This window comes from Falco rusticolus, chromosome 5 (assembly GCF_015220075.1).
Source record: "Falco rusticolus isolate bFalRus1 chromosome 5, bFalRus1.pri, whole genome shotgun sequence".
Classification (NCBI taxonomy): Eukaryota; Metazoa; Chordata; class Aves; order Falconiformes; family Falconidae; genus Falco; species Falco rusticolus.
The window spans coordinates 42,629,664-42,656,424 of NC_051191.1; the positions used below are offsets into that span (position 1 = coordinate 42,629,664).

At 39.1% G+C, this 26,761-nt stretch overlaps 1 protein-coding gene across 1 annotated transcript in view; it reads right to left on the reverse strand.

Moving 5' to 3' along the window:
* The window catches only part of CNTN1 (contactin 1), a 244,415-nt gene extending 218,300 nt beyond the window's left edge, over positions 1–26,115 (reverse strand). Inside the window, exons 1-2 of the mRNA XM_037390093.1 lie at positions 25,972–26,115; positions 1,087–1,168 (exon numbers count right to left, since the gene is read on the reverse strand). The gene's annotated coding sequence lies outside the window, so the exon portion shown is untranslated. The remainder of the gene's footprint in view (positions 1–1,086; positions 1,169–25,971) is intronic.
* Between the last annotated feature and the right edge of the window lie 646 nt (positions 26,116–26,761).

Sequence of the window (26,761 nt, forward strand, 5' to 3'; positions counted from 1 at the left end):
CTGGCTAATCAATACAATACTCAGCAATTTTTTAACCATGGTATGTCCTTCAAGTTACTCTTGATTACTATGGCTATGTCTATGCTAGGAACTTTAAGAAGCCCTGAACCATATTACCTGACACAGAGGTCAGCTGCTCCTGAATAGCCCATATCCACACTACTGTAAACCTATATACAGCAGAGCTGAGCAAGCACAAACTCTCTCCTGTGACATGGTTTGGGACCATATTAACTCCTACGCTCATGATTGTTTCTGCATGTAGCAGGAAGAAGCCATTCTAACAAGTTAGCAGAATACATGTCACAGCACAATCAAACAAAAAGCTGCAACAAGGCTTTTACCATTGGTCAGATTCTACTGTCCAAGCTGTATCCCCTTCCTCTAGAGGTCAGACCACACCACTCCTCCTCTATCCTACCCCCTCTCCCACCATCCTCAGGGCTATTTAACTACTTAGCAGGAACGAGCTACAGCTGCACATCATCCATGTCAACGAACCCACTGCCGCTGAGGCAAGGCCACAGCTGCATGTTATCAATGCTGATCAACCCACTTCATTCCTCTCAGATAGGCTACGAGTTCTCATGCACAAGAATATTCCCCATCTCTCACTCTTCAGCATAGTACAGATACAATACAAGCATCCCTAAGATCAGCTCCAGCAAGAGATATGAAGATTGAATATTACTCCTATGTATTTACATACTGGGCAGAACTAGTATTTCAAAAATCATGCAATTAATAGCTTCTGATTCTAACTAAGCACTGATAGCATCTAGATTTTAAATATCTAAAAATCTAGATGCTATTTGTGAAAATTACCTTTTGGTTTTTTTCCATTTAAAACCACACCTTTTTCTTTGGTTACTCAGACTTTTGTCTAATCTCACTGGTAATATGCAAATGCTCATCTTGCTGTGTTCATCAGACTAACTGCACACACAATTTCAGATTCACAGCAAGTGTAACCACACAGAATTCAAAATGCTCCTCTTGACCTATAAAGCCCATTGTAATTTTAAACATTATCTCTCCAGTGTGATCTCAGCATACAGATGCTAACTGAGTTTGTATGATACCCACCTTGCCTCAGGACAGTCAATACACTTGAAAAGGAAGAGGCTCTTGCTGACAGTGCTGAGATTGCCTTAAAGCTATGCAGCATCTGGAAAGAGTAAGCACGCAATCAATTTTCATACGACAAGCATAGAATGGCAATATGAATTCTTAGCTCATACGAAAAAGAAGCTAACATTTGAATTACTAACTGCAATGGCTTTACAAATAAAGAATGTCATTATCAACTAAGAATTATACTGCTAGGCTTCCACACAAAAGTCAGTGTGCTCAGTGTATACTCCATTCTCATACGTATTGTTCTCAAGGTACAACAGAAGTAATTCTCTGGTTCCAGACTACCTTTTCTGCTGACATTATCTTCCATCCACCATCCAAGATAATATTTCCAAGAGAATAAATTCTTAATTACAAAATGCCACTTCAAACACAACAGCCCTTTTTGTCTTTCCAAGGCAAAACCCAAAAATAGTATGGACATTAGAGAGGAGAATCACTAAGAAGTATAATCAGAATCAAGCTATGCTTTCAGTTACCAACAAAGCAAAATAAACTAACATTTTCAGATAATTCTTGAAGTATTTTTCTTCAACTTTTACCTGAATTACGCACCAAACTGTGAAGACTCACTCACTACACTCTTGTTGGAGTATTATTACACTAATTATTACACTAATAAGAGCTAGCATATCCAGTGGAAATACTGCAACCTTTGAGATATAATCCAAACAGCACTTAAATAAATAAATCCAACTATAAACCAGAACTTAGATATGACAATAAAAATAGAGTAAGTTTGGTTTTTTCTGTAATTTTCCTTTTAGTGTAACAGTACATTTACATTGCTATTAAACAAAGTCAAAAGCCCTGCATCAGAATGAAATAAAAATATATGGTTAAAACCTTTTTCTACATAGAAATTAAACTAAAAGTATCTTTAGAAGGTAACATTTCATGTTAGCTACTCCACAGAAATGGGGATAGACATTCAAAAGATCAGTATTGTCATGCTAATGTCATGAAGTTACACCATGTTAACAAAAACAATTAAATTTAGTACAATACTTGCTTTTATTATAGATAAACCAGTTTATGTCATTAACATGGCATTTAAAAAAAAAAGTTAAATACCCTCTTGGATGGAAGAATATCACTTTCCAACATTGCACTGTGGCTCACCTGAGCAGAATGCACTAGAGTAATTTGCCTCCGCAAGCAGCATACTGAGGCAATTATGATCAATTTTGCAGTACCTCCTGTTTTACAGCTCCTCTGGAATGTTCTTCTTGAGGAGTCTTTTTACTAAAAACGTCACAGGGGCAATGAGAGGGGAAAAAAGTAAAATGTCCCTTGGATATTGGTCCAGTATTTGAAGCATTGATTATATTTAATTAAACTATAAAATTCTCCTTGTGCAACAACAGCATAAAACCAACCTTGCCTGCTGAAACCTTGAACAGTCAGTAGAACTCTATGAAACCAAAACACTTACTAAAATAGCTAGCTATTTTTCTGCATTAAAGGTTTGGCTCAAATCTTAGCTATAATTGAGCTGAAAGCACTAATGGTCCAGTGGTTACAGAATCAATGTTTCTCCTAAATGATAAGGCAGAAAAAGTTGCAGAACATTTACATGTAACCAAGATATTAATCTATATAATCACTCACTTCTCCATTTCCATGACAACCATTAGCGACACCCTGAAGGAATTTTTCTTTCACAGTATTACTGGAAAGCTGTGATTGGAAAAGCATTGATTATTTGTTGCCCAGCGCACAGGAAATTCAAAGACGGGTATAACAACACTCTACCCTCAAGAGAGGCCAAGCCCACCAAGACCAGAGGGGAGAGTTAGGCAGATCCATGTAGACTGGAGTATCTAACTCCACGTGCCGTTTCACTTCTCTTCCCCCCAAAAATCCCACAAGTGGAAGGAGGTCCACACAGGTTAGATTCATTTCACATGAATGAGGTATCATGATGAAAAGGCAAGGTATTTGAAGAAATGGCAAGTGATTCAACGTAAGAAATACCTTGTATCACCTAACAGAAGACTACAGCCCCTCATTCAGAGCCCTTCTGTATTGGACCCCCGAGAGGAGAGCACTGCTGCAAGCAGCCTGCAGCCGCCCAGCCCCATGGGGATCCTGACCATCCCAGCAGTGCTCAGCCTACCCAGGGAAGTCAGGTGCCAGTCAGCCTAGACTGAACAGCCTGAAAGAGCCAGTGTCAGCCTCACAAATAACACCATTGCCTCCACCTACGGGAACTTTTCATTCTGCCTTCACATTATTCATCAACATGGCTTCATGATTTCTGTATAATAAAAGCCTAGCTTAGCAACCTACTCTACTTTGACTGAAATACATGGGAAAAAAATCCCACTGATTTGGGAAGGATTGAAACCATGCATACCAAAGCATGTAATCATTCCAAAAAGATTATGTGACCCAAAACTATATTTAAGAGACCATGAAACACAGCAGGGTTGGGTTTTTTTCAGTAGTCACTATATATAGGAGCTGACAAAAATAAGACAGCTTATGAAACAGAATATTTATAAGGCATAAAGTTTACTTGGCACTACTTGGGAATGACTCAGCATACTATTTACACATAGGGTATTTAAAAAAAAGAAAAAAACCAACAAAAAACCAAAACCAACCAACCGTTCTTGTAAATACACACTTTTGAGGTATTTAAAGGAGTTGAGACTTGCACAAATATAAAAGAACTGTACTTACAGGATGGAAAACTGTCATATAATATAAGCTTATTTTAAAGTAGACAACTTGTTCCTAGGAAGTTTTCCAGGAATATGCCCTATGCTCTACTATAGCAAAATGTAGATCCCACAGGCATTTTCCTTTAAGACAAACTGGCCCCGGTGCCCCTTCTCCCGGAACACCTCCCAGATTCCATCCAATCTCTTGAAAGTCTTCCCAAAGCCTCTCATAGCCAGAATTACCAGTGGGACAAGAGGTAGGTCCGAGCTACATACTGATGCCTGCCAGCAGATCAAACAACACAGGTAACTATTCTGTGTTGTTCTCAGGTTAAACATTTCCCTAAGAAAATATGAAATAATCAGTCCATCAGATACTCTACAAGAAAGGCCAGCAGATAGGACTACTTGTTAAAGCTAGTTGTGATATTTGGATTCATGTAGAGCAGTATTTCACAAATCACTGCAGTCGGCACTCTTCCATTTTTTGAGGCAGATCAGCAGCTTTCATTATGAAACAGAAATCATGACTACAAATTGTAACAATCCTCAGACTGAAGAGGAAATGTACACGTCAATAACATGAGCTTTTAACCCATAATCCTATTATTCTATTAAAAAAAGAAAGCAAATTACATTATTAAGGGATCATTTTCCACAACTACTCAAAACAGCAGGACAGCTCAAAGCAAGGCATGCTATCATGCTGACATGCTCAGTGTTTTGTTAGGAAGCATGTGTACTTTAATCCCTTGTCATTTATGTGTGATAAAAAATACCAAATTTCTGTTCATTAGTGTCATGTAACCTCTACAAAACTACTGCTATATGTGACTTCAGTAACTGATGTAACTTCTAGCTTAACACTATGACAAAATAATAATTTTCTAGCAAGCATGAAGTGATAACTCAGATACAAAAACATACATTTAAACATGGTAGTTGCAGTCAATAAATACTAGCCCTACTTATTATAGGTACTTATCTACCAAATAATGCAATCGCCAAAAATCTCTTGTCATGCAGTTCACCTGGTTGTGAAGGTCAGCATATCTGGAAGTTGCATCCACAGCAGTAAACAAAATAAAAAATAAATAAAAAAACCAAACAAATAAAGAAAACCAACTAAAAGAACACAAAACAACATTGCTTCTCCATTGCCTTGGATTGGTTGAGAACAGGTAAATTAAGTTATCTGTGTTTGTTTGCTCTCCGTGCTGAAATAAAGGATTAGCAGTATGCAGATGAGGGGGTTTTTCACCTTCAAATTCCCCCCCCCCCTTTTTTTTTCCCCTACTGGAACAAGCTTCCATAAGATCACTTTGAATGATCTTAGGTTTATATATCTTTGGATTTATGTGATGGGTTGACCCTGGCTGAATGCCAGGTGCCCACCAAAGCTGCTCTATCCCTCCCCTCCTCAGCAGGACAGGGAAAATATAACAAAAGGCTCGTGGGTCAAGACAGGGCAGGGAGCTTACTCACCAATTACCATCACAGGCAAACAGACTCAACTTAGGGAAAAATTAATTTAATTTACTACCAAATAAATGAGAAATAAAATGACCTCTTAAAAACACTTTCCCCCCACTCTCCCTTCTTTCCAGGCTCAACTTCACTCCCCATTTTCTCTACCTTCTCCCCTCACAGCAGCGCAGAGGGATGGGGAATGGGGGTTGCGATCACATACTGTTCATCACGTGTCGTCTCTGCTATTCCTTCCTCCTCAGGGGCAGGGCTGCTCACACTCTTCCTCTGCTCCAGTGTGGGGTCCCTCTCACATGAGACAGTCCTCTGTGACCTCCAACTTGAGTCCTTCCCACGGGCTGCAGCTCTTCACAAACTGCTCCAGCCTGGGTCTATCCCTCCCCTCGTCAACCAGACAAGGGAGAGAAAATGTAACAAAAGGCTCGTGGGTCAAGATAAGGACAGGGAGATCACTCAACAATTACCATCACGGGCAAAACAGACTCGACTTGGGGAAATTAGTTTAACTTGTTACCATTCAAATCAGAAAAAACACTCACCCCCCACCCCTGCCTTCTTCACAGCTTAACTTCTCTACGTCCTCCTCCCACTGATCAGCGCAGGGGAATGGGGAATGGAGGTTACATTCAGTTCATCACATGTTTCTGCTGCTTCTTCCTCCTCACACTCTGCCCGGCTCCAGCCCGGGGTCCCCCCCACGGGGCGCAGCCCTTCAGGCACAGACGGCTCCAGCCTGGGTCCCCCGCGGGGTCACCAGCCCGGCCAGCAAACCTGCCCCAGCCCGGGCTCCTCTCCCCACGGGGACACAGGCCCTGCCAGGACCCTGCCCCAGCACGGGCTGCCCACGGGGTCACAGCCCCCTTCGGGCACCCCCTGCTGCGGCGGGGGGTCCCCAGGGCCTGCAGGTGGGGATCTGCCCCACCGTTACCCTCCATGGGCTGAGGGGCACAGCCTGCCTCACCAGGGGCTTTCCCAGGGGCTGCCAGGGAACCTCTGCTCCGGGCCTGGAGCCCCCCCTGCCCCTCCGTCTGCACCGGCCTGGGGGGCTGCAGGGGTGCTCCGCTCACACAGCCTCACGCCTCTCTCCATCTGGCACAGATTATTTTTTTCCCCCTTTCTTAATAATATCCCAGCAGTGCTACCATTGTCGCTGACAGGCTCAGCCTTGGCCAGCAGTGGGTCCATCTTGGAGCCGGTTGGCATGGACTCCATTGGACATGGGGGAAGCTTCTGGCATCTTCTCACAGAAGTCACCCCTGTAGTCCCCGCTACCAAAACCTTGCCACGCAAACCGTAGAGTTTAGTACTAGATGACAATGTACTTTGATGAAAACACATCTGTTTATTTGACATGACTGCTACCTGCATCAGCAAATGGACAATGTCAAATTAAAATACTTAAAAGTTCTCAATTGTAAAAACTGGAATGACTGAAAATTTAAAATCGTTAATAATACATATTCACATTTATCACAAATGAGCAGACATATGATTAGTATATTTTATTCACCTACAAATTTAGTATGTGAAAGCATATTTGTTAAATATTCTCCTGCTCATCTTTTCCTTACACCTTTGTCTTTCGAAGTGAAAAAGAAACATTAAACTACCACTATGACAAAGATGGGAATATATCATTATTTTTCAGTCAACTAATTTGTATAAATGTTTCATTTCACAATTTTATGGTACTTCTTGCTAAATCCCAGAGGAACCCAAAACAATGTCTATAAACAGAATTTGCCAGCACTCAGGACAGAAATATATTTCTAAGGAGCTGAAATAATGTCAAACCTATTTCCTCCCCTTTCATTAAAAAACACAGGTTGAATAAACTCCCAGACCTTCCATGTAAATACTTAAAAGAAATGTAAAATTTGAAGTAAAATATTTTAATAATACTACCATGTATCCATTTTGATTCAATGGGAGATGTTTTGTGCCTTGGGACTTGTAGACTCTTGGCTGTTCAGATGGCTCACTCGAATTTATTTCTATCAACAAAAATAATTTAAACATTCCAAGATGGGGTTTTTGTTTTTTAAGAGATATCTAACTGAGAAGCAAAAGGATGTTTTTAATTAAATGATGTAATAAGTGACAGGTATTTGAAGTGATTTCTAATGCATTCTTCCTAGAATTTACCAAGTCATTAAAAACATGATCTCTTTCAAAAAGTAAATTCTTCAAAGACAAATAAACTATAATCAATTACCAATCTATACAGGAAAAAATAGTCAAGGGCAAACCACACTTCCGTTTTGACTAGAATCATACACAAATTCAAATTGAAACATCATCATCATCTCTTTTCTTACTAAATCCAATCATGAAAATATTTAATCCATGACCTGCCAAACTCCACCTCATGACAGTATCAGCACCAGCAAATGATGCCCTGAGGTTTCAATATGCATTGACTTTTCTATTACTCCATTTAGTGACAATCTCAAAAACCCAACATAAAACATGACCTATTTCTTCCATCTTCCAGTTTTCATTTACTGCCTCTAGTGATAACCAGAAGACTAGTCTCCAGAGTCCAGATCAGCATCTGAATCTGAGAGGGAAAAGTGAACATAATCCCCAACTCTCACAGTCAAAGCTGAAAATTAGTCCCTGAGAAAAGAACATCCTTGCACATACTGCACAGGACAACCACCTGCACGAATGTGTCAATAGAGAATGCTCTTGTTTGAACAGCTACCAAAATCCCAGAACAGAACACAAAACTTATTCAAAATTAAACACAGTGAATATTCTAAAACTACCAACCTATTGCATTACATAAAAAAATCCAACAAACCAAAAAAACCAACCAAATTTAAACTGAAATAGATCTTGTCATCAAGCAATTAAATTCAGTATAGTTCTTCCTCCTTTGCATCTATGATAATTATTCAAACTTTATTCTATTTTTTGACTGTGCTTACATCTTTCAATAGCTTTAAGTACTGGACAAAGGGAAAAAATTAGGACTAAAATACAGTATATATCAAGAAAAATAGCATGCTCACAACCCTCAATCCAAACATCTAAGGGTGTTACTTGGAATGTCACTCATAAGAGGACGAGAAACACTATCATGAACCATGGGTTGAGAGGAGATAAAACACTGTGCCCAGAAAGATAACAAATACAAGCACTGTCTTTGGGGGATTATCTGGTGAGACCCTGCATGTCTGTGAGCTAAACTAAGCTACAGAGGCAAATGAAAGGAGATAAATTAAACTGGAAAATAGTTTAAGAGAACTTGCTTTTAAAGGACCATTGAGATTTGCACTGTTCTGATAGTAGTTGTGGGGTCAGCATGTTCTTCCCAATTCTCCTCAAAGTCTTTTCTTTCTTCCAGCCAAGGACTCACAGTTCTTCCAAATTACACAGTGCAATCAGGTACTTCCATTAAAATATGTCAAACACATTAAACTGCAAGGAGGTTGGCATTTTGAGAAAAGAGATTGGCATGGTTGAGCCTGTTCACATTAAAAAAAAATAAATAAATTTGACACTCAAAAGCAGATAAAAAATAGCCCACTACAGGCTGACACTTCCTCTTCTGCTGCTCCTCATTTGAAGTATTACACTGAGTAACTGACCACTCCAAGAGTTTAGAAATCCTGTCCTAAGTCACCACTGTTTAATAAATCAAAGATATTTTTAAGAAGAATATTTTTACTTTTTAAGTATGAGACAACAACTTCTACATTTTTCAGGAGCTCATCTACTAAGAAAAAAAATAATCACTCTCTGCTACTTCTCAAAATTAATATATCGCCTCTATGGCAAGCAACAGATGAAATCATCTGGGATATCATTCAATATATATGAAATATATTCATATATTTCAATATTCAAACAAACTCAGAGCCATGAAATAGGTATGCAAACCTATGCTGAAAATGCTATACTTCTTCCACCCCAAACCTTACTTGTTCATAAACAACGCATTCAATTCTATTCCAAATGAACAAATAATCTGAGTATGTACCTTAAAAATACGGCACTATATCTTTTTATAAATTAGATTTCTGCTATTTTATAATAGCAAAAATCAGAACAAAAATCTTTAGGATTAATAACTCGTATGAAAACAGTTAGAAGCAAGCAGAATGACTACACTAAAATGAGGAATTGCATTATCATCAATTGAAGCTGAAAAATACTGCAAAACTATCGAAAAATTAAATCTACCAAAACCCCTCCTCCCTCCCTGCTCCCAAATATTCAGCAGGATGTGTACACATCAATCAATAAAGTTTAGGTGAACACAGGTAATACCTGGTATCTGACAGCCACTGATTTTTTACTTGACTGTCGTCACTAAGCAATAAAAATATAAAAATGGTTGAAATACTTTAAATCTTGGCCTTTGCTCTATTTTAAATCGATGTTATTTTAACTATTTAGGGAGTCAAGAACTGTTACATACAAAGTAGCTATCACTAAACGACAACAGCCTTTTGTTTTTATTACTATCACAGTAGCCTTAGTTAATCATTGTTTACATGGCTTTTTAGTAGCCTATAAAATAACAAACCTAATTTTCACTTAATACAAACTGAAGTATTCAAAAATTTATACATAACATGTCAATATTAATAGTGATGACAAAGTCAAATTGTTTAGTTACATTACCATAATAATTCAGAACAAAAATGGAAACAAAAGACAGACAGACACAGATACTAATCTCCTGTGAGAGCACAGGTTTTAGTTAATTTTAATTAAAATTAACTGTCTAATTTACTTGCAGGTTCTTAGAAAATTATCTCAAGATTCAGAGTTATAAATATGCTATTAAAAATACACCTTAGTGATACCTAAATAATCTGAATTAGATCTTTTTAAGAATGAATAAAATTCACAATTCATTGTAGAGTTACGAAGTATGGAATACCTCCATAATTAGTGAGCTATTCATCACATAAAATTGACAACCCCATATAGTGAAACTATCAAGTGAACATGCTGCAGCCAATATGCTCGAAGGTACATATCAGAGCCAAATGAAATATTCAGGTAATTAAGAATCTTGAACTGAAATAAAAACATTGCTCCACATTGCAATTGGTATCAAAAGGATATATGAATTGCTAAGCACCCACAGACACCAAAAAGCAGAGGAATAACTTACCTGACATACAATGGTAAAGCCAACTAGCTTGATGTCTAATACTCACATGAGATTCCAATTTAGAAAAAAAATACCTTCTTCAATTATATTGTTATTTCATTTGCAGCCAAATCAACATATGAAACAGAGCTAATGAAATGGCTTTTGCATAGCAATAAACTTAATTTCATTCTTGTTCTATATATCTATCCATGGAAAGCCATAGGGTATTACATGAGAAAATTCAGAGATCATCCGATGGCATATGGCCATTACAAGTTGTGTATAATCTAATGCCAACATTGTCTAAGAATCTACATGGGTACCTGGAGTGACCTTCAAGCAGCTAAGACAGTAGGTTATAAGGGAATCCTCATAGGAGAGGGTTCAGATATTGTTCAGGCATGTAGAAACATAAAATATGAAAATAATTTTATGTAGTAAAAGCAGTTGATAGGACAGTATTGAATAGCATTGACAGAACAGTAATTTAGTGCTTTTACATTTCTAGGTCAGATCTTTTCATCTTACTTGCAGTGAACAAATAGTACTTTGAGAGCTGTCCAATTAATAGCAGCTAAAAAGCTGAATTAATCTACTCTTTTGTGAACAAAATAAGATGTTATGTAAATTACTTCTCATCTTCGAAGTTCTCTGCACATATAGCTCATTAAAATCAGTTTTATGTCAGTGCCACTCCCCTGACGTCAGCTAAATTATTCCCAGTGCATACTTCCACATGTGTGATTAATGTCGAACCTAATAACCAGCTAATCACAGCGGAAATTCATAATGCTTCCTTCTATTTCTTTCTAAGAAAATAGACCTGCAGAGGGTGCAATGTACCTTAAAGTTACAGTAAACCACTAGATTTAACTTCTTTCCATTTTCACCATCAACTGTAAAGTTTCACGGTAACACAAGCTTCAATAAAAGAACTCTGAATTACAAAACTTTGGTAAAATGGAACAAAAGCTATTAATATTTGTGATTGAGAAAGGGGAAGGGCAATCTTGAAATAAAGACGACTACTTCTGCAGAAGTAGTTTACTTAGTTATAATAATACATTTGCCATTGGAGTTGTATTAAAGAAGTTAGATAAAATTGTCATGAAATGCATTTGATGTAACACATTTTTTGTTACTGGTTTTATAAAAATTGGAAAATGGTATTGAACCTGGTCCCAGTGGAACAAACAACAAAAGCTCCATAAAAGTACATAGCATATAGTACATAGAATAATAAAAAAGTACATAGAATAATAAAAGAAAATTCAAAATTCCAAATGTAAAACTAAGATTGAAAGAAAGTTGAGAAAAATGTTTTACAGGTCAATGACTTCCCATTGCAGTTTCATGCTGAAATACCAGTTGTCCAAGAGTTGTGTTGTCATAAAAGCCTTGTTGCTGGGAGTTTCTGTAAATGGACGCTACAGGTGTGGATGACTAACAGTCACCAGGAAGCAATAGGCTAGAAAGAGCAAATGTACATGCAACAAGGGTATAAAAGTCTACCAAACACTAACAAGCTCTGGAGATTTTTCACCCTATTGCATCTTCAAGAAATGAAAGACGCCCAGCCTGCCAAGCATGCACAAGGCCATTGGGCCATACCAGCGCCAACGAAGGGCTGTGCAGCTCGGACCACATCTGAGGTGGCAGCGGCAGCTGTGCGCCGTCACAGGCACGAGGACTGCATGTGCTGCTGAGGAAACAAAGGACCCTGCAAGGGACTCTCGAGGAGCCAAGGGACCCTGCAAGGGACTATCTGCACATCTGCCTAGAAGCCACTGTCACGCCAGTGCAGCCCTCCGCAGTGAGCAGCTGGGCTGGCCTCCATCTGGGTGACTGAGTGACTGCGTCTGCGGCCATGTCTGTGCGATAGCGCGTACCTGTGGCTGTGAGAACAGTCAGAGGGAACGAGCAAAGGTACTGAGCAAATAGTTACCTGCTTTTAATAACAGCTTGATTCTATTTATAATAAAAGTTTAATTAATAAAGGTTGTTCTAATAAATTTTCATTGGGACCTCTCTCTCCCTGACTTGCCCCCCTATGAGGGTAAAGAAAACTTACAAGCATGTTTGGATGCTCTCAAAGAGATCAGGACCCAGTCTCCTACACACCCTGACATGCATTACAATACCTGTAGAATAATGTATTTTTTTCACCATGTTGTTTTGTTCTTTATACAATTTGTCTCCGAAAATATAGTCAAATAAATGTTTTATTATGACTTACTAAGAAGAAAAGGTACTACCAACTCCACGACATTATCAGCTCAGATCTTGTATCTGATGGATGAAGGGACTCCTCTAGGCTTACAGAATGCCAGATTTCTGTGAATTTTGTAATTCTGACTTGAAGTGCACTGCGATTTGTACCCATACTCACTGCCAAAAAATTCAGTAACTGTTAGAAGCAAAACACAATTTTAAATGTCTTTCAGCCATAATTTCCTACAAAAGAACCCACTTTTAATGACACTGATGCACCATTTAATAAAATAAAACCAAACAGAAAACCCAAACCAATATAAATCATATTACATAAGCCTCATTGCTAAATCATTTGTGAAGTCTGAAATGGCAATACTCCTAAAAAAGTACTGTATTGACAAATACAATTCTTATGTAATTAACAAGCTTCAAACGACATTAAAATACAACTGTGCTATACAAGTATATTTATAAAGCTAGCTGTATAAAATGTAAACAAAATAAATTGCATAATTGCTGTATCAGTGTTTCATTGATAAAAGTGGGGGTGTCTTCTTTCAGATGAATAAGCCTATGATTTTCTGACTCAAAGTAACAAGAGTAATATAAACTTAAGACGAAGGAATAAAGTATCAACACTGAAGGTGTATAAAGTTAGAACACAAGACCCACATCAAGTCAGAGAATGTTACAAAGAGAATCTAGCATTTGCTGATACCATTTTCAAGGTGAATCCTTTCCAGTCTGCAACACACATAATTACATTGGTTTAAACAGAAAGACTGAAGTTGTATTTTATTGGAAATTCCTAAATGGTTTCAAGTATAAATATTATATAAAGAACAGTTTATCCATCTGTCCTAAAAATCATACATTTCTTGAAAGAAAATTTATTGTACCATGAATTTAAAGGAGGAGATAGGATGTTCAAAGAGGAAGACACCAAGATGCTCCCACATTTTCCACACATGCCTTAACGTTTTTAACTGTGCCATTTTACTTTCCAGTCTTTCATCAGGTTTCTATACCTGTTTAATGGACCTTATTATTGCTATTCATACAACGTATGTTTATACAGCAGTTTGATTATGAGTGACACAAAGAAGTGCTGCTTCAATGAAAATTAATTTATAAGCATATTCCTAACAAATCATCTTAACAATAGAAATCACTTGCCACAGAATCTCAGGATAATATTTTCTCCTCTAATTTGCAGAAAGGTAACTTCTCTTCCTCATTTTCCAGTAAGCTGGTAGAAAAAAGAAGGAGCAAAGAATCATCTTTTCCGATGCACAGTATGGAAACGTTATTTTTAATGGAAGGAAAAAAGAAGCCATTCTCTGTATAACTGCAAACTGACAACTTTATTTTTCATTGTACAGGATTGTCTTCTGCCACTCATTTCACACAGGTACCCCTAAAGTTTTTCCCAACTGGCACCCACTTTAACTTCCAAACATTCTTTGACTGGTTTTCAAAAATACTGGTGAGGCTGAACTGTCAACTCAGTTGGTTCAGCAAAAATGCAAGCCATTCCAAAGACAAGTACTTCCTCATGCTGCCTACATGTATGCACTCTTTCTTTCAGAAAATTGAATAATGGCTTATTTTCTCTGGAAAAGGAAAAGAAAAAGAACTTGTCTTAAAAAGACTATTGTAGCATAAGAGAAGGAAGCAATTTCCTTACCCAACTTCTATGCCAATTACCAAGCTGTGTAGCTTACAGCTCTCACTTACTGCAAGCTAGCACCTGCCAACTGTCACTAGACCAACAGAGAAAAAAGAGACACAGTAATGTTTATATACACTTCTGCAGTCAGAATTAACAAGAAAAACCCCACTATTTGCAACGGTCTACCAAACCATCAGAGAATATTTCTAAAAGTCTGCCACAAATATTTCTGCTTTTATATCACGCTGAACTGAGAAAACACTTAAACCCAAAGCTCTGGATGAGCAATTTAAGAAACTGATATATAAATGACTCCTTCATAGCTTTCAGCTGTCTTCTAAGGCAGCCTTCTAGGTCCGACTAACTGAAAAACAAGAATACAGATGTTTCTACTTATCTACATGCAAAACTGCAACTAAAAAGCTCATCTTTATAAGTGTCCCTATATTCATACAAACTAAGTGAAATATAAATTAATTGACTATGATTCCTCCCTCAGAAAAGGTCAAATTATATACAGTAAGTCACAGATGCATGCAAAAATGTATGTAGTATGCCAAATAAGAAAATTAATATTATTTGGAAACACATACAATGTACAGTATAGGAAGAGCAATAAATTGTTTAAAATATCACAGCAACAACTGAACTACAAATACTTAGAAAACAGGGAGTTTTGAGCATGCAGAAGAGAAAGCTTTTAACAAAAAACACAATCCATAGTTTGAGGATATTCAATCATCAAGCAGGTTTTTTCAATTCCTTGGTTTGAATTAAAGTTTCAGATTATTCTCTATTAAATCTTCACATAATGATTAAAAATAATAATCCTTCTATATTAATTTGCATATGTGATTTGATTATATGCCTCTGTACTTAATACAGGAAAGTATGTCCTTATCTGGTATCAGTGTCTTCATTTATCTTTACTTTGTTAGATAATTAAAGAGACAGTGGGCTTATGGTTCAAATTATGAATTAGGTATTAGGTTTACATATTATGACCTGGGATCAGTTGAAGTCCACAATCTTGGCCTGACAAGCCTTCTGAGAGGCTGCTGTTCTGAAGTTACCATCTAATTAAGAGCAAACATGTTCACAGACTGATTGGACCTCCAATTCTTGGGTGCCTTTCACAAGAACAAAGTCTGAAAGACAACTAAACTACCTCTAAGCAGACACATAATTTCACAAGTAATTATGTTCCAGATTAGAAGAATCTTGAAGAACCTAACATGGCAACTACAGGACGTAAGAACTGGCTAAACTCCTACTGCTGGCTGAAATCTGCCTCAGATTACTCTGGTTTTGAGACAGAGTTTGTACATTTATGTGCGGTTCTAATCCAGAATAGGGCAAAATCAGACCATTTACTTTTAAATCATTGATGTGAATTTAAGATCATGCAGACGAGACAACTTCAATCTGAAGTACAGAACAGGCTAGGCAAATTAAGAAATGTGTGTTGGCACTTGTTATCTATTACCTCCTCTGACTCAGCTTCTCATCACTCCAATTAACTCCACTCCAATGTGATGTTTGTATCTCCTAGAACTGAGACCAAGTTTACCCAAGGGGTTCTCCCCAGGCCATCAAGAGAACTTCCAGGGAAGAAAACCACCCAAATTGAAAGCCAGGTTTACAAGTGTTAATGGGCCATGACTTCAGAGACAAGCATGAACACAAACAATACTAATATATCCAGCAACAGAAAATTTTGGGGTTTTCCAAGATTAAATAGCCTTTGAAAATATTACCCAAATGCACACACTGACTCTTTTTCATATGTACTTTTCCCAGGAAAAGATCCCATGGATCAGGAATAGAGGTCAGAACAAGAAAAAAAACAAAACAAAAGAACCCAAACTGTAGATTAACAGACATAAAGCCACAAATAAAAATACACTTTTTATGTAAGTGCTTACCAACATCCTGAAGGACTGTTTGGAAGTATGACTGTCTCCAAACACCTAAACCTGTTATTCTATACTATGGCTAACATCTTCAGCCAGAGAGTGCTCAGCCCAGCCCAAAACTTGCATCTGGACGATAAAGGTTAAAGGCCTAATGCTAAGAGCTAATAAAAACTTCTCTCATTTAAATCCACCTATATTTAACTCTGAAAAGCCCTTGATGAATTTTGTGTTCTGACAAAACTTTCAGATAAGTAAGTCAACATGACAAGCAAAAAATAATTGGGAATGTGTATTTAACCACGGATTCTCCTGAGCAGGCAAGAATTAGCCCCTGTGCTCTCTGGAATGATGACCTGTGTTTTATGAAGCTGAACTGGAATCACCCTGCCAGTAAATCAGTACTTCCAAAATGTAGTTTATTAGCTATACAAGTAACTGTATTTCCCTTAGAATTATTTTGTTATTTTAGATTACAATGTCTTCAAGTCAAACTACCAAATTAACTGCTCTTTGGCTGCTTCCACATCCCATTAATTAGCACAGTATCTAGCTTGTACCCACACAGTAGATGTTTTTCCCCTCTTATAAAAAGAGATTTGGTATCTAAAGAAAAGCGCAATACCTCATTAACCATGAAAATCCTTGAAAAAAAGGCCAAGAATATTTTAAATGTTTGGAGTGCTTTAGTTTAGACAGTGACAAACAAGTATCAAAATAGTTCTACCTACAAGTATGCTGACCTGAGCAAGGGGCTGTCTACAGACAGGTGCTGAACTGCTGAATTAAAAATTGCATTTCAAGGTGCTCCATATCCTCCACTGTACTTATATTAATACACCAGTTTTTCTTCGAGCTGTTCTGCAAAGAATTTCTGAAAGTTGATTTAGTTCTGTAACATAAATACTGCAGGTGCTTTGACAGTACTAAATAATAACACAACACAAGTAAATTGTGACCTGTTCTCATTGGTTTATGTGCTAGATTAGAATTTTTTTTGACAGTGGCAAAAAAGGCACATATATTCCTTTCACATTTTCCTTTCTTCTCTTATCACACCAGTACCAGGAAATGCTAGCATAAATGAGGAAAAAAGTGCTTGGTGACTGGTGGGTTTGGTGTTTTTTTAAAAAAAAAAAACAAAACCGAAAAAGCCACACACGGGAAACCTTAGTGACTATTTGTAAGATTTACCTAATCACTTTCAGTTAGCAACATTGACAAGCATAACATCAGCTAAAAAAAATAGTCAGTAGGCCACAAAAGCTTCCTACATTAATGTAAATAAAATTGATGCAATACATAAGTATATGGTAATACACTAAAGTATGGTTCTTTCACAGTTGTCCTAGTTTAAAAGAAAAACAAACAATCCTAAACCTCTGTGCTTCCTTCCAGTACATGCATAAGCAAGGTCTGAATTATATGAAGCTGCTCTAATTTCAGATACAAACATCACATTGGAGTGGAGTTAATCACACTGAAGAAAAAAAAAAAAGGTCTTTATATCTTTGGAACGCTTCAAATAAGATCTCACAGAAATGAGACAAAACAGGTTTTATGGTTCAGCCACATTTAAGACCGGGTCAGCTGGTCCATAGAGAACCCACAGAATGTATTACAATAAAAGAATGTGAGGGGAAATGGGAACAGCTGTGCTTTATTACAAACCTGGGGCTGTTTTAACTACAAAACTTTCTTTATGCCTTTAAGTTTCTGTAGGACTCCGCCATTATAAGCAGCAGATTCAAACATCCTATTTCCACAACAAAATACTTGGTTTAGTCAGATTTATCTTATTCTGTATCTCACCTATACATCTAAGTGCAAACTATTCTTTCTTCTCAGGCGTACCGCTTTCCTTTATGCCCCAAAATCACCTTTTGTAATCACACAGCCTAATAGTAAATGAACCAGCAAATTGCTGGTAATGAAAATGCAATCAAGTCTTTTTCATTCAAAACCCTTTAGTCATCTGAAGTATACTTAGCTAATAAAACACTGATCACCATCACATGAAAAATAAAAAGCAATTTAATGTTTTTAAAACAATTATCCACTTCACTATCCCAGAGGGAGAGTTTACACTTGTTTTGCTCCTGATTCATATTCAATACGATTTTTCCAAGAAGAAAGAGGGAGAAATACTTCAGTTTGAGAAAATCCCTCAAGTAATGACTCTGGGTTTTTTGCACATATTGGTGGAAGGTCCCCAGACGAATAAAAATCATTCATTACCAAGTAAGTATACTTTCTTTTTCTTGTTAATTCCATTAATACAATGTAAGTAACTCAAAGTACTGTTTATAGACATTTCAATAATGCAGTTGGTAACTTCTAAACTACTTTCTTAAAAATCACCCTACTTGACATTATTTGCTTCACTTTCCTTTCATCATTTTTGGGGTATTTATTAGAAATAATTTTCTTCTGCAGTCCACTATCTTCAGAAAAATAGAAGTGCATTGGGGAAGGAAAAAAACCAAAAATGACCATGCATATAGATATGTTTGTGTACGTATACAAATACATGTTAACGTAATGGTGACTGGATGTGGCCAGATCAATGTGTCAGATGAGACCGTTATATATTTTTTCTGTTATGCACTTTTAAAATAATTTTCATTAGGTTTTATCTGAGGGATAAGCCTTTTCTTCTACACTAACTAAAAAACCAACACAAAAACCACAACAAAAAACCAAAACCAAAGTATTCATCTGACAAGACCTAATGCAAAACTGAAATGGAAGATGTTTAAACAACAAAGTAGAACTGAGCTGTATCACCTATCACCCCAGTTCTTAGAACAGAAGTCAGCATTGGCACTATTCCACTAGTTATTCTTTAGGGGTCTTGGAGTTTGGTGGTTTTTTTTTTTTTTTTTGCAATAGCTGGTGCAGGTTTTATGTGTTGTAACAATCAAAAAGAAATTCCTACTTTTTTTTTAAGCTCAGGTTAAATTCCATGTTAATCAGTCCTTAGTTTGTGACTTTCAAAAACAACATATTATGGTCAAGCTCTAGACTAATTTTGCAATTGTGATGGCCTGATTATGCCTTTTCCAGGGATATCATTGCTACACCTAGTGTGACAGAACTGGATACTTTTTCAAAACATTAATATGTAAAAAAATTTTGAAAAATTACAGGGCCAGTAAAAGTCAGTGAGAAAAGGTTTAATAAAAATCAAGAGCAAAGAGAGTTCAGGAAGTGACAAGAAGGGGAAAAAGGAGCATTTCAGAATGCCTGGCTTCATAAGATCTATTTCAACAGCAGCTGGCATCCCTTGGAGCTCCTTTATAATGAAAATCTGAAGTGGAAACTGTTCAATATTCCAAAGTTCATTTTTATAAAAGAACTAAACTGGAGACAGCTGATGAAAGGAGAGCTGAGCTTCTGGCAATAGTACAAAAGATTGATGGCCTTTTTCTTCAGAAGAAATACAGAAAACAAAAAATGTATATGTCTAGCTGCTCTTTTTCATTTATCTTAATCCTTATTCTTTTTGCTTTGCTCAAACATGTTCATAGTGAAAAAATGCAATACTTTTTGCTAAAGTACTACTAGCAACATTCTAACTTCTAGAAACAGCAAGTCTTATCAAAAGGTAACTTACCCTACTAGGCACTTTTAGAAATTTGCTAATAATGGTTTGTAAAGGAAAATACAGGTTTGATTTTCAATGTATCAAGACATTTAATTTCTTTTCAACTTCATTTTAGGTCTTACCAGTGAGTAGTTGGCAAGACAACTGACTGCCTTTATCAAAACAAAGTCAGCTTTATTTCAAGTTTCAAAGAGAGCACACTGGCTGGTAATCCAGTTAACTAGAAGGAAGTCTTCATTAAGAAATATTTAATGTATCAGGCTCCTTCTCTTTTCTCATGCATGAAACAAAACAAGTTATTTTATTTCTCCTAAGCTGTGGCGAGGCTTGAACATGAAAAGCCTGAAGAACAGACATAGTGAAAAACAAAACCATACATGAAAGGTGAATTTATTACATTCATAAAATCAAGATAGTTTTTAAAAAAAATATGTTTTCATCACTGCATGACATATTACTTGAATTATAAGCAGGCACTCAAAAAACTCATTGGGTTTACAGAACAGAGAAGTTTAAAGTGACATGGACTTCTTTCCCAGTTGTGGTAAATCTGAAATTCTCCATCTCACTGCAGCTGATGTGTTAGAACCAGTACCTCCTGTTGTCCCATCCCTCTGCTTGAAACAAGGCATCTAGTTATCTCCCTCATTCAGCAAGCACTGATCATTCCCAGAAAGGTAAGTACCTTAAGTAGGTTCATGATCAGCCTGTTCCACTTACCAACATTCAATGTTTGTTTTAAATATTTACATTCAGATTGTGTGAGAGATTTTGTTTTTAAAATGTTTCACAATATAAAACAGCTGTTCTAATAAAAGGGACCGTTTCTTCTGAAGAAACTGAAGAGGTATCATTACTTCAGTGCTACAGCTCGCTGCAACATACCAATGTTAACTGACCAAGCTACTGAATCTTGTTATTATCTCCCATAAAACAGACCTATAATATAACATCAAGCCTACCTAATGCACACAGCAAATCTAGCAGTGCATTTAAATACAGTTACTAATGCAAACTAAAAAGGGAATTCAGTCTGTAACATTAAATATTTCCTTCAGACACTAAACATTTTGCCTGTTGGCAAAGCTATCCTTCCCCTTTCAGAAAGTACTGTTCAGACTGTATATTGATGCTTCCCCCTTATAGAAAATTACAGGATAACTTCATAGGATAATTCATGTTGTAAGGGATCTCAGGAGGTTTCTAGCCCAGCCTCCTGCTCCAAGCAGGGTCAGCTAAGACACTGGATCACATTGCTGGGGGCTTTATCCATTTGAGTCTTGAAAACTTCCAAGGAAGAAATCTGCACAACTTCTCCGAGTAATCTGTTCCAATGCTTGACTGAATATACCAACAACTTTCCTTGGTTTTTACAAACAAATTAAATTTAGAAGTTATTAAGCTGAACTGCATAACTCAAATTTTATGGATAAGAAAAACAATTCCATGCAGAAACTAATACAGCAATAAATTCAAATACATGCCTAACAATTTTGAGTACTGGCTTGACCAGGAACCAGCAGCAACTTAGAGTTATGCTTGCGTTCAACTATTAGCTAAACTGGGAAAAATTGAATTGCCTATGATAAAGCAGGATGTTTCTAATAAAGCTATAAAAAGAACACCCATCTCATGACTAAATCATGATCTCTATGCTACAAGTTAACTCCTTTGCATGGGAACAACACATAACCTAGCCACTATGTGTCAATTATAAAGTATTACATAAATACAAGCCAAGTACTTGCCAAATATGCATCTTTGTATTTCTCCATTTCAACACTGCACTGGTAATATGAGCTTTTAAGAAGATTCCACAAATACGAAAATGTTTTTGCATATTCTCACATGAAATATTATAGTCAGTCTGTGGTGCCAACCATATCTCATCCATGCCCCCCATTTCAGACACAAGAGTTACTAAGTTATTGCAAATAGTATTTCTATCACATCAAAAGGACTACCTTATTGTAAACAAAACACTATGATATGGTGGGAACTCCACCAGTGGCAGTTTTATTGAGATCTCAAGTCAGTGAGAGGCTTGCATCTTTTTGTAAGTATTGCACCACACTAGCTGTAACAAAACTTCAACATAAAATAAAAGTAAGTATAAACCCAAACAAAACACAAATCGCTAGTTATTTGACTTGTCAGTTCAGAATCCCCCAAAACTTAGCGGAGTTAAGCAAAAATACAGTATATGCTCCAGTCAGAATTGCTGTCTCTTAATAATTAGGAATAAGTTGCTCGGCATTTCTAATGTTTTCTGCTTAGAATTTTGGCAAAGTAAGTGTCCCGTCTGTCCTTGCTTTCTGCCAATGCACTTATATAAACACATACCTGTATGCCTCACTGAAAAATTTGATCATCTTTTTTTTTCTTCTTTCAGCAGTTCAAAAAATGTGACTATGGTTTAAAGCCATCAACATAGGCAACATCTGAGCTAATGCTATGCTCTTTCCTCTATCTCTAAAAGTGGACCAAAACCTAAACAACTAAGAAGAAAGTACTGGTTGTTTCAGTGCAGCAGAACAAAAGCCACTCTATGGTCTACAAGGAGGAGTAAAAATTAAGACCAGTTTCTGGTCAAAGCACATAAAAAGTGACTGGAGAAGGAGAAAAGGAGACTGTACTGGACTGATACAGCAAATCAAGAAGAGGAAGCTCTGAGAAATAAAGAAAAGTAAATGGAAGGAATGCTGACAGGCAAAAAGCAAGGACCAAGAGGACTGGCTGAAACAAGAAACTGAAGACAACTTTGGAATCATCAAGACCAGAATACCTAAAAAATGAAGACTGAGATGGCTATGGGAGGATAAGGACACTGTCATTAGGATGCATATAAAAGATGAAGTGAAAAGGACTGTGCTTGCAAAAGACTGGCAAAAGAGCCCTCACCCACCATGACACATTCTCTCTAAAGCCTAGATAGAAAGGACTCCAGTCTTTCACCTCTTTTCCCCTATTAGAAGTACATGGCCAAATGCACTACAATTACGCCATTTCGCTTTATCACTGGTGTATATAAAAGGGACTGCACTTTTCTAATACTGTCATTCATCATGCTTAAAGTTCAAGAGCTTCTGCGAAAGATTCAGCTTTTCCAATCCTGTTGATTACCACTGTGGGTCCAACACAGTAACACAAGAAGAAACTTACTTTGAGTTGAAAATGTTCTGCATTTTCTTGGTTTGATTGTGTTGTTTTTTAAAAATTCCCTTAAGTTTAATCTTCTAGGTTTTAAGAAAGTATATGGGACATGTATGCATACTTTACTTCACAAACAACATGAAAGGATATTATTAAGGCTACTAAATCAATGACTTAAAAGTTATAAAATGACAGTGTTTGTGCAACCGTAATTCACTTCCCCTGAGGGTGTACATATTTATACAATAATTAAATAAACATGTCATGTACTGCTTCTTCAAAGTTACCTTGCCTCATTCACTGCACAGGATGAACATACACAGAAGATGAAACAGAACTTAATGCAGGTAGGACTCTCGTCTTACCTACTGAAGAATAGGAATATGCATAGTGAATGAGGCAGGGCTTGCAGCAAGGAAAAGCAACAGGGGCTCTGTAACATGCCACAAAGGCTTTAACAGTTAAAGTCCTCTCTTTTGTAGTTTTAGCTATTCCTCTTCCTGTCCCGCACACCATTTAACCCAAAATTCCCATAGTTCGTAATTAACTGTGAATTCCCCTTTTTCTCATCAACTCTGCAGGTAAGATTCACAGATGCGTGGAGCACTCAGGACTGTTACTAAAAGCGATGGTAGCTATAACTTGAGCAAACATATTTACAATAATTGTAGAAATTGCAAATTGGACACAAAAAATGAGTGAATATTTTTCACCTAACCCCCTTTATGCCTCTGTTCATCATCTGTAGAAGTCTTGTCACATCTTAAGCAGTGCTTCATAAACTAATAATTATTTGTAAGGCATTCTGATCATGTAACGATAAGCACTTCAGCAAAGCCCACACAGATGTTATCAGTTCTGTCTTCAAAGCAGAACTGAGTAACACTGAATAAATAAATCATGGGCTCACATAGGGATCAATGAAAAATACCAAACTGCGCTAAGTGAGCTCCATCCATTCTGTGCACTGAATGAGACAGGGTTCCTGCAGAAAAAATGACAGTATGTGACCAAGTAGTTAAGACTGTATCGGAAAGACATGCTCAAAAAGGCACTTATAACCTCTTTGTTCCATAACCTTCTACAAGTGTTTAAAATACTTGATTAAAAATTCTATGAAATCAAGTAAGCTCTTGCGTTATCATGCAGCTGTGTTAAAGTTGCATTACTTTTTGGTGTCTGTCAGAAGTAAAACCGGGAATCTTCTGTTGGTTTAGAACAGCACTATAGGTAATACAAACACAGACAAGGACAGAAGTGTTTTGCTTAACTTCTTATTTGTACTTTTGCAAATTTGGGATGGATAAGGTATTATTTTGAATGTAATGTCAATTATCACTAAACACAAAAACTAAGCAACTGATACTGATAATACACATTTAAATGTAAACAAACACTCCATACTACCAACAGGCTCCTACAACATTAACGAAAGTTCTTATTAAAGACATTTCATTCGATTATTATTATCTACACAACATGGGCCAAAAATGATCCTTTCATAGGGATTTGTACAATACTTGCACTGCAAAAAAAGACATTGAAATGTTACTAACGGTAGAGGAGAAAAACTAGGAATTTCATAACTCCAGGTTATTTCATAAAGCTTTCCCCTGCTCTTATGCAATTTCAAGTCCCGTGTTTATTATTTTTACTGGTTTACAAATAAATCTATACAAAAGACCGATGCTAAGTAAAGTATATTTGTTAATACCTTGTTTGATACAGTCACCTCTGCACAGGTGGCTGCATTTTTAGGCAATTTTTCGCCTAAGCTGTACACACTAGTATTTACGCAATGGTTTATTTTTAAAATGCTGAAGAATCCTTTAAGTATTTTAATGTGTTTTAATACAATAACCATTGAAAATATTTGTAGCTCACAGGTCATAGTTTATTTTCATTACTAAATGGAGCAGAGTTCATTAACTGCATAGATAATCTCCGGTAGGTTTTATATGCAGAATTAAACAGCGCTTCATAGAGCAGATGGAATTCCTAAAGAACCCCTTAGTCTGCGCTCAGGCACAGCATCACGGACACGCTCAGCCCCTTCAGGTGACTTTTAGCAGAGCTCAGCAACGGCAGTGTCTGCAAGCGGTATTTCTGCTCTCACCAGCAGGTGTTAGTACAGTCAGCCCGAATTACTGCCATTTACGGAAAACTGACACATAATCAGCATTTTACAGGGGGGAAACAAAGTGAAACACTATTAATTTTACTGCAAGAAGGTGCAACGAAGAAAAAATCCCTTTTTAGCTGATCACCATTAAATACCCCCGAAATACAAACAAGTAAATGCGACGGAGCGAGGCCGTGTCCGGGCGTGCAGCCCGCTGTGACAGCCCGCGCAGCAGCGCAGCAGCACAGCAGCAGCACAGCAGCAGCACAGCGCTGAAGGGACGCGCGGTAAGAGCACGCACCGTACGGGCACGTTTTTCCGCACGCTGCCAAATCCCGCACGCGCGCCCGGGCGAGCCAGACGACCCCGAGCTGCAGCTTCGCTGCGGCAGCCGGGGACGGCGTTCGCGAGAGGATTACCCAGTCAGGCGTCCCACTTTCCGCCCGGGGGTCCGGCTAATCTCGTCCCCGGCGCCCGGTCGCCCTGGGAGGGGAAGGCTCCTCCACTCACTCACTCACCCGCCCCAACCCCCGCTTCCCACGCGCGTAACGGCCGCCGCCCCCGGCCGCCTCACAGGAGCGGGGCCCACCGCCCAGGCCCGGGCTCCGGTACCGGCCGCGGGGGAGCTCGGGGCGAGGGGCCGCCACCTGCCCCAGCTCCCCGACGGCAGCAGCAGGAAAGTTGACTCCCCGCCGGCGCAAACCCACCCGCGGCGGCGCCCCCTCGCAGGGACCACCCGCTGCCGGGGGCCGCCCCCTCCCCTCACCGGAGGCAGGGCCGCGGCGGCGGCTCTCACTCGCGGCTCCGAAGCGGGACCCCGCTGGGCAAAGGGGGCGCGGGGCGCACCGCCGCACCCGCTACGAAGCGAGCAGTGCCCTACCTGCGCAGTGCTGCCGCACAGCCGGGCTGTCACCCCGCGGCGTCCCGCCTCAGCTGCGCACACCTGGCACGGCACGGCCCGGCACGGCCCGCCGCCCGCGCGCCCGCCTGACAGCCGCCCGCGCGTCCCCCCCCCCGCCCCGACGCCGCGCGCGGGGCCGCCGGGGCCGAGCGGGGTGCGGGGAGCGGCGGCGGCTGATTGGACAGGGGTGATGTCACTCGTGCGCGCGCGAGCGGGCGCGAGCGCGGCGATGAGGGGAGCGGGGAGCGGTGAGGGGAGAGGACAGCGCAGCACAGCGGGGAAGGGAGGGGCAAGGTGGGGTGAGGAGGGGCGAGAAGGGGGAACAGGTGAGGGCAGAGAGTGCGGGGGGAGTGAGCAGAGCCGCGGGGAGCGCGAGGTGAGGGTGAGCGCGGTGAAGGAGCAAGGAGAGCCGCGCAGGGCCGGTGAGCCTGGCGAGGTGAGGCGCGAAGGGGCGGATCAGCCGGCAGCGCTGGCTGCGGTGGGTGCAGGTCTCGCGGGGGGGCGGCCCCGTCAGGGCGGGAGGGGCGAGGGGACGCGGAGGGTGCTCAGCATCCCTCCATCCACGCCCGTCCCGCTCGCCGTGCCACATGACTGCAGGTGGAACAGCACTCCGCGCTGCACAGTGAGCATGTGCAGCGCCGGCTCCCCCGCTCGCCCTTTCCCCCTCTCCCTTTCCCCCTCTCCCTTTCCCCCCCTCCCCCGCTCTCTCTCTGTAAGACACTATCTCACTCTCTCTCTCCCTGCCACACGCGTGCGCTCTGCACATGCC